Source organism: Castor canadensis, chromosome 12, assembly GCF_047511655.1.
Source record: "Castor canadensis chromosome 12, mCasCan1.hap1v2, whole genome shotgun sequence".
Lineage (NCBI taxonomy): Eukaryota > Metazoa > Chordata > Mammalia > Rodentia > Castoridae > Castor > Castor canadensis.
The window spans coordinates 82,762,570-82,772,253 of NC_133397.1; the positions used below are offsets into that span (position 1 = coordinate 82,762,570).

Below are 9,684 nucleotides of genomic sequence, written 5' to 3' on the forward strand. Positions count from 1 at the left end.
GTATCCATCTTCAGGTGTTAAAAAATAATCAACTCAGAGGCTGGTGGAGTGGCTCAAGTGGTAGTGCCTGCCTAACAAGATGAGGACCTCAGCTGAAGCCCCAGTACCACCACCACCAAAAAGAAAAAAGATCAAGTCTGAGTTTATCTTGTTTGACCTATGCTTCCACTCACTTCTTTCCCTTTTGTATTGCTTTGAAATAAATCCCAGACACCATATAAGCTCATCTGTAAATATTTGCAGGGTCTCTGCCAGTGTCCGTTTTGCCCTTCCTTCCTGTGTACCTGAGCTGACTTCCAGCTGTTGTGATCTGCATCTTTTTTCTTGAGGGCTTTCCTCAAAGTTTGGAAAAGCCACTCTGCCCTGCTCATAGTGAGCTGAAACTGCCCTCTAAGGGATAGCCCTCTACCAAGGACTAGTGGATGTGAGTACACTTGCTCCTTGACAGTTTTGTGTGTGGGATGGGGTTGGAACTCAGGGCTTCATGCTTGCAAATCAGGCACTCTATTACTTGATCCACACCTGCAGTCCATTTTACTCTAGTTATTTGGACACGGGAGTCTCTTGAACTATTTGCCCAGGCCAGCCTCAAAACTTGATTTTATTGATCTCAGTCTCTCAAGGAGGTAGGATTTCAGGTATGAGCCACTCTCACCCACCTACTCCAAAATTTTGATGGGGTTATGTTCCGGTGAACCCATGGTAAACTGAAAATATCCCAAGTTGAAATTCATGTAATGGGCCAGGTGTGGTGGCAGATGCCTGTAATCTCAATGCTCAGGAGGTAAAAGCATAAGGATCACAAGTTTCAGGCCATCTCTCACTATATAGTGAATGACAAGTCAGCTGGAAATACACAACAAGACTCTGTTTAAAAAAATGCATTTAATGCACCAACCCAATAGAACATCCTAGCATAGCAGCATAGTGCACTGATGAGTATCAGTCGTTTCCTCTCATGTTCATGTAGCTGACTTCAAGACGTCCAGCATCAGCAGAGCACTATATCACACATCATGAGCCTGGGAAAAGACCAAAATCCAAACTTCCAAGAATGGCTTACACTGAATTCATATTGCTTCGGCACTATCATAAAGTTGAAAAATCCTAAGTCCAACCATCATAAATTGGGGATGGTCTGTACATAAATATCCCAGCTCCCTCATCCCTATGTGAGGTAACTCTGAGGCACTGCCCCACACATTCCCTGTTTCTCTGTGGGATTTAGCTTCATTTGACCACAGTGATACCTGACTTGAAAATGACCCCATATTCCCTATCACATCTGCTTACTGCCTGAACTAGTGTGCTGGGATTTCCAGAACAAAGTGCCAGGAGTGTAGACACTTAGCAACAGAAATGTATTCCCTCATAGTTCTAGAGGCCAGAAATTCATGATCAAGTTGTTAACAGGATTAGTTTATTCTGATGGCCTCAATTCTTGGCCAGCTCTCCTTCTGTCTATACAAGGTCCTCCCTCTGTCTCCTAATCTCCTCTTCTTATAAGGATGCCAGTCCTGTGGGTTAGGACCCACCCTCACAATCTCACCTTTCCTTAATATCTCTTTTTCAAATAAGTCACATTTGAGGTACAGGAGATTTAGACTTCAACATATGATTTTTTTTTGTGGGGGAGGGGACATGATTCACCCATAACACTACCCTACTGGGATGTACTACACTTCCCAAATAAACTACTTCCACTCAAATCATTATTTCAGTAAGGATTAAAAAACAAGTTATCTATAGAGCACACTTAGTCTGCACACTTCAGGACTTCACCCCTTCTGCCTTATACTGTACCAGCTCTTCACTGTCTGTCTCTTTACACTCAAAGCAGGAATTATTTTTGTAGATCTTATCCAGGCAGTGCCTTGAATGGAGAAGATACCACATGATGCTTCTAAGTGAGTGTTTAGTCCTAATCTTTCTCAGAAATGAAGTTTTTACAGAATAGAAAAAAATCTAGGAGGATTCCAAGATGGCGGCTAGAGGGAGGAAGCAGAAAGCAAGCCTCCTATAGTGAAATCTTGGAGAGATGCTGGAGACACACTTTGCACGCATAATCACTGAGAAGAGGCATAACTTTGACCCCTCCACACCTCCAGCCAGCACAGAGAATCTCCACTTCACGTTAAACAGAGAAACCAGGAGGGTCCCCGGGCCACCAGTCACAGGCGCCCAGATGGCTTAGGAAGACACGGACCAGGTGAGCTTCGCTGTACTGTAGTACTCCCACAGACAAGCCTGGGCCAGAGCAGCATAGCCCCCTGGACAGACTGACCTCCACCTGGGGAAAAAAAAGAGAAAGTGAGTAATAAGCAATAAGAGCAATAAAGACACGTGGGAAAGAGGGTGGGGCTCACTGACCGCCGAAGATTGGGGGAAGGGAACTCTTCCCGGGACTGTAAATAAACAAGCCGGCCTGGCTGGAGAGCCTCTGGCAGGAGCGGGGGCTCACGCCCAGCAACCAGGAGTGGGAAAGCTTGTGAGAGTGGCAGAGGGAGGAAAACTCCACAGGAGAGGAGGGAAGACCCACTTCCCACATGAACTGTAAACAAACATGGCGGCTGGCAGGAGCAGCAGCACTGCCCAGTAATCAAGAGCAGGAAAGCTTGTGAAAGTGGCGGTGGGAGGAAAACTGCACAGGAGAGGGGGGAATACCCACCTCCCACATGAACTGTAAATAAACACACAGGCCTGACAACGGGTGCAGTGTCACTTTTCCCAATGAGCTTGGAAAGGGGAAAGCTTGTAGCAGAGGCTCACACACAGGAGAAATCTGAGCAAACAAAGCCTGCAGGGCCAGGTGAGTGCTAAGCTCACCCCTGAGATCTGCATAAATAACGCCTCCAGCAACAGCAGGCTGACAGCAGCGGGCAGGCAAGCCACAGCTGCAGATACCATTCTCAGAACTGTCTCCAGACTCTTTTTTTTTCTTTGTCTCCCTACCTTTGATGAGAGAACAACCGAATTACACCTGCAAGCTGAAAAACCTACTGAAACTGTATTGCATTTGAACTTGGGACACTTGGTGGGTTTTTTTTGTGCGTGTGTGTGTAGTTTTGTTTTACTTTATGCGTCCCCTTTGATGAGACAAGTACAGAACAACATCTGAAGCACCATCTCCAGGATTGGAGACTGAGACGGACACCCAAATTATTAAGACTGAAACTTCATTGCATTTGAACTTGGAGGTTTTTTGGATTTTGGGTTTTTTGGGTTTTTTAAAATTTTCTATTTTTTCATTTTATTTTAATACATTTTTATATATAGATTTTTCTTTCATTTACTTATTTTTTATTTTTATTCTTATCTTTATTTTTTTTATTTTTGATTTTCAATCCTCTCTCTGTCTCTCTAATGTCTGTTCAGCTTACTGTCAATTAGTACACTAACGCTCCCTGTTTATACCTTTGAAACTTTCTTGTCTGATACCTTGTTCTGTTTTCTCCTTCCAGTCTGTGTATTTGTTTTTCCCATTTCTTTAACTTCTTGCTTTCCATCTCAGCTCAGCCTTCCATTCTAAATATTACCATTGTTATTATTACAAGCTAGACAATACTTAATTGCACACAGTACAGGGACAGTAACAACACCAAAGACAATATGGGAAGACAGAAAAAACAGGGAAACCAGTTTCCCCCACAGCAAAAAATTAGTACAGGAACCAGAGGGGAATGAAGAAAACAGGTACTCAGATCCAGACTCCAACAAAACGAAGATAAACTATGCCAAAGGACTCAATGAAGCCCACAAGAATAATTTAAAAGAAGACATACTACAGGTACTCAATGAGAATTTTATAGAGATGATACTGGATAGGGTCAACCAAAATGTACAGGAGACACTCAAGAAATTCCAAGAAAACAAAAATGGAGAATTTGAAAAAGCAAAAGAAAAATAAAGGAATCATAGAAGCACTGTATAAACACCAAAGTGAAAGAGAGAACACAATGAATGAACAGATAAATGAACTCAGGACAAAAATAGACAACATTAAAGAGGAAACCAGCCAGGATATGGAAAACCTCAGAAAAAAAAAAATGAAACAGAACTGCAAAACAAAATGGAAGGCCAATCCAGCAGAATAGAACAAACAGAAGACAGAATCTCAGAACTTGAAGATGAAATGGTAAATACAGGAAAAACTGAAGAACTATTAATTAAACAACTAAAGACCTGTGAAAAGAAAATGCAAGAACTCACCGACTCCATCAAAAAACCAAACTTGAGAATCATGGGCATCGAAGAAGGAGAACAGGTGCAAGCGAAGGGTACGTGTAATATATTTAACAAAATAATAACGTAAAATTTCCCAAATCTAGAGAAAGATATTCCATACAGATGCAAGAGGCCTCCAGGACACCAAACAGACCAGATCAAAATAGAACTACCCCACGACATATCATCATTAAAACAATAAGTTCAGAAACTAAGGAAAGAATATTGAAGGCTGTAAGAGAGAAAAAACAAGTAACATACAAAGATAAACCCATCAAAATCACAGCAGACTTCTCAACAGAAACATTAAAAGCAAGAAGAGCGTGGGGTGAGATCTTCCGGGCGCTGAATGAAAATAACTTCAACCCCAGGATACTCTACCCAGCAAAACTATCATTCAAAATAGATGGAGCAATAAAAGTCTTCCATGATAAGCAGAAACTAAAACAATATGTGACCACAAAGCTACCACTACAAAGGATTCTTCAAGGGATTCTGCACACAGAAAGTGACACCCAACTTAACCATGAAAAGACAGGCAGTACCAAACCACAGGAAAACAAAAAGCAAGACAGTAGAGAGTAACCTCAACCTAGGTACACACAATCAAACCTTCAAACAACTAAGACAACTAAATGACAGGAATCACCACACACCTCGCAGTACTAACGCGTAATGTTAACAGACTTAATTCACCCATCAAAAGGCACCACTTGATGAAATGGATTAAAAAGGAAGATCCAACAATTTGTTGCTTACAGGAGACCCATCTCACCAAAAGAAATAAGCATAGGCTAAGGATGAAAGGCTGGAAGAAGATTTACCAAGCCAATGGCCCCCGAAAACAGGCAGGAGTAGCAATACTTATCTCTGACAAAGTAGACTTCAAACCTACATTGATCAAACGAGATAAAGAAGGACATTCCATACTAATAAAAGGGGAAATAGACCAAAAGGAAATAATAATCATCAACCTGTATGCACCCAATGTCAACGCACCCAATTTCATCAAACATACCCTGAAAGACCTAAAAGCATATATAAACGCCAACACAGTGGTTGTGGGAGACTTTAACACCCCATTATCATCAATAGATAGGTCATCCAAACAAAAAACTCAATAAAGAAATCCAAGATCTAAAATATGCAATAGATCAAATGGACATAGTTGATGTCTGCAGAACATTTCATCCAACTTCTACACAATATACATTCTTCTCAGCAGCCCATGAAACCTTCTCCAAAATAGATCATATCCTAGGGCACAAAGCAAGTCTCAGCAAATATAAGAAAACAGAAATTATACTGTGCATACTATCTGATCACAATGCAGTAAAAGTAGAACTCAACAACAAAAGTAAAGACAAAAAACATGCAAACAGCTGGAAACTAATTAACTCATTACTTAATGAAAACTGGATCATCAATGAAATAAAAGAGGAAATTAAAAAGTTCCTGGAAGTCAATGAAAATGAAAACACAACCTACCGGAACCTATGGGACACAGCTAAGGCAGTCCTGAGAGGAAAGTTTATAGCCATGAGTGCATATATTAAAAAGACTGAAAATCCCAGATCAATGACCTAATGATACATCTCAAACTCCTAGAAAAACAAGAACAAGCAAATCCCAAAACAAATAGAAGGAGAGAAATAACAAAAATAAGAGCTGAAATAAAAAAAATAGAAACCAAAAAACCCATACAAAGAATGAAACAAAAAGTTGGTTCTTTGAAAAAATAAACAAGATCCATAGACCCCTGGCAAACCTGACTAAAATGAGGAGAGAAAAAAACGCAAATTAGTAGAATCAGGAATGCAAAAGGGGAGAAAACAACAAACACCATGGAAGTCCAGGAAATCATCAGAGACTACTTTGAGAACCTATATTCAAATAAATTTGAAAATCTAAAAGAAATGGACAGATTTCTAGATACATATGATCATCCAAAACTGAACCAAGAGGAAATTAATCACCTGAATAGACCTATAACACAAAATGAAATTGAAGCAGCAATCAAGAGTCTCCCCAAAAAGAAAAGTCCAGGACCTGATGGATTCTCTGCTGAATTCTATCAGACCTTTAAAGAAGAACTGATACCAACCCTCCTTAAACTGTTCCATGAAATAGAAAGGGAAGGAAAACTGCCAAACACATTTTATGAAACCAGTATTACACTTATCCCAAAACCAGGCAAAGACACCTCCAAAAAAGGAGAACTATAGGCCAATCTCCTTAATGAACATTGATGCAAAAATCCTCAACAAAATAATGGCAAACTGAATTCAACAACACATCAAAAAGATTATTCACCACGACCAAGTAGGCTTCATCCCAGGAATGCAGGGGTATTCAACATATGAAAATCAATAAACGTAATAAACCACATTAACAGCAGCAAAGACAAAAACCACTTTATCATCTCAATAGATGCAGAAAAAATCCTTTGATAAGATCCAACATCATTTCATGATAAAAGCTCTAAGAAAACTAGGAATAGAAGGAAAGTTCCTCAACATTATAAAAGCTATATATGACAAACCTACAGCCAGCATTATACTTAACGGAGAAAAATTAAAACCATTCCCTCTAAAATCAGGAACCAGACAAGGATGCCCACTATCTCCACTCCTATTCAACATAGTACTGGAATTCCTAGCCAGAGCAATTAGGCAAGAAGAAGGAATAAAAGGAATAGAAATAGGTAAAGAAACTGTCAAAATATCCCTATTTGCAGACGACATGATCCTATACCTTAAAGATTGAAGCTCCTAGACACCATCAATAGCTATAGCAAGGTAGCAGGATATAAAATCAACATAGAAAAATCATTAGCATTTCTATACACTAACAATGAACAAACGGAAAAAGAATGTATGAAAACAATTCTATTTACAATAGCCTCAAAAAAATCAAATACCTAGGTGTGAACCTAACAAAAGATGTGAAAGACCTCTACAAGGAAAACTATACACTTCTGAAGAAAGAGACTGAGGAAGACTATAGAAAGTGGAGAGATCTCCCATGCTCATGGATTGGTAGAATCAACATAGTAAAAATGTCAATAGTCCCAAAAGTAATCTACATGTTTAATGCAATTCCCATCAAAATTCCAATGACATTCATTAAAGAGATTGAAAAATCTACCATTAAATTTATATGGAAACACAAAAGGCCACGAATAGCCAAGGCAATACTCAGTCAAAAGAACAATGCTGGAGGTATCACAATACCCGACTTCAAACTATATTACAAAGCAATAACAATAAAAACAGTATGGTACTGGCACAAAAACAGACATGAAGACCAGTGGAACAGAACAGAGGATCCAGATATGAAGCCACACAACTATAACCAACTTGTCTTTGACAAAGGAGCTAAAAATATATGATGGAGAAATAGCAGCCTCTTCAACAAAAACTGCTGGGAAAACTGGTTAGCAGTCTGCAAAAAACTGAAACTAGACCCATGTATATCACCCTATACCAATATTAACCCAAAACGGATCAAGGATCTTAATATCAGACCACAAACTCTAAAGTTGATATAGGAAAGAGTAGGAAATACTCTGGAGTTAGTAGGTATAGGTAAGAACTTTCTCAACGAAACCCCAGCAGCACAGCAACTAAGAGATAGCATAGATAAATGGGACCTCATAAAACTAAAAAGCTTCTGTTCATCAAAAGAAATGGTCTCTAAACTGAAGAGAACACCCACAGAGTGGGAGAAAATATTTGCCAACTATACATCAGACAAAGGACTGATAACCAGAATATACAGGGAACTTAAAAAACTAAATTCTCCCAAAACTAATGAACCAATAAAGAAATGGGCATGTGAACTAAACGGAACTTTCTCAAAAGAAGAAATTCAAATGGTCAAAAACCACATGAAAAAATGCTCACCATCTCTAGCAATAAAGGAAATGCAAATTAAAACCACACTAAGATTCCACCTCACCCCTGTTAGAATAGCCATCATCAGCAACACCACCAACAACAGGTGTTGGCGAGGATGCGGGGAAAAAGGAACCCTCTTACACTGTTGGTGGGAATGTAGACTAGTACAACCACTCTGGAAAAAAATTTGGAGGCTACTTAAAAAGCTGGACATTGATCTACCATTTGATCCAGCAATACCACTCTTGGGGATATACCCAAAAGACTGTTACTCCAGAGGCACCTGCACATCCATGTTTATTGCGGCACTAGTCACAATAGCCAAGTTATGGAAACAGCCAAGATGCCCCACTACTGACGAATGGATCAAGAAAATGTGATGTCTATACACAATGGAATTTTATGTAACTATGAAGAAGAACGAAATGTTATCATTCGCTGGTAAATGGATGGAATTGGAGAACATCATTCTGAGTGAGGTTAGCTTGGCACAAAAGACGAAAAATGATATGTTTTCCCTCATATGTGGACATTAGATCAAGGGCAAACACAACAAGGGGATTGGACTATGAGCACATGATAAAAGCGAGAGCACACAAGGGAGGGGTGAGGATAGGTAAGACACCTAAAAAACTAGCTAGCATTTGTTGCCCTTAATGCAGAGAAACTAAAGCAGATACCTTAAAGCAACTGAGGCCAATAGGAAAAGGGGACCAGGAACTAGAGAAAAGGTTAGATCAAAAAGAATTAACCTAGAAGATAACGCCCACGCACAGGAAATCAATGTGAGTCAATGCCCTGTATAGCTATCCTTATCTCAACCAGCAAAACCCCTTGTTCCTTCCTATTATTGCTTATACTCTCTTCAACAAAATTAGAGATAAGGGCAAAATAGTTTCTGCCGGGTATTAAGGGGGTGGTGGGAGAGGGAGGGGGCAGGGTGGGTGGTAAGGGAGGGGGTGGGGGCAGAGGGGAGAAATGACGCAAGCCTTGTATGCACATATGAATAAAAAAAGACATTTGGGGACGACACATACTAATAAAATGCCATCAATCTGTTAGTGCCACCTACTGGTGAGAACTGGTTACTGTTCTAGAAACAATTGTTTTTCTTAGTACTTTTGAATTTTAACGGTTATATAACAATTGTTTTCTCTCTGTTTCTGTATCTCCCTCTCTTTTTCTCTCTTTCTAAACCCTGGCAAGCTTGATTAAAGGTAAATTTTCATGGTTTACTTTGCACCAGTCTGTTTTGGCATGCTTCTAATGATATCAGAATCTCCTGGATCAATGACAATGTGCTTACTCTGTAGCATTTCTTGCAAGCTGCACCCAATTCAGTATTATTGCCACTGTAGTGATGTACACAAGTTTTGGCCAACATAGCATAGTCTTCAACTTCAGATGTCCTCAAAGCTGGGCAGTTGTTGGTAGGGATGACCAATTTCACTTTGCCCTGTCTGATCCTCTTCAGAGTCAGCCCATACTTTCCACTTTTCATAACAATTTGGAGCCTAAAGGTGCTTAACTCCAGAGACTTTTTCATCTTTGTGGCCACCAT

General features: G+C 39.8%; 1 pseudogene; it reads right to left on the reverse strand.

Annotated features, from left to right (window-relative positions):
- Positions 1–9,355: 9,355 nt before the first annotated feature.
- On the reverse strand, positions 9,356–9,684 carry LOC141414731 (large ribosomal subunit protein eL30 pseudogene; annotated as a pseudogene).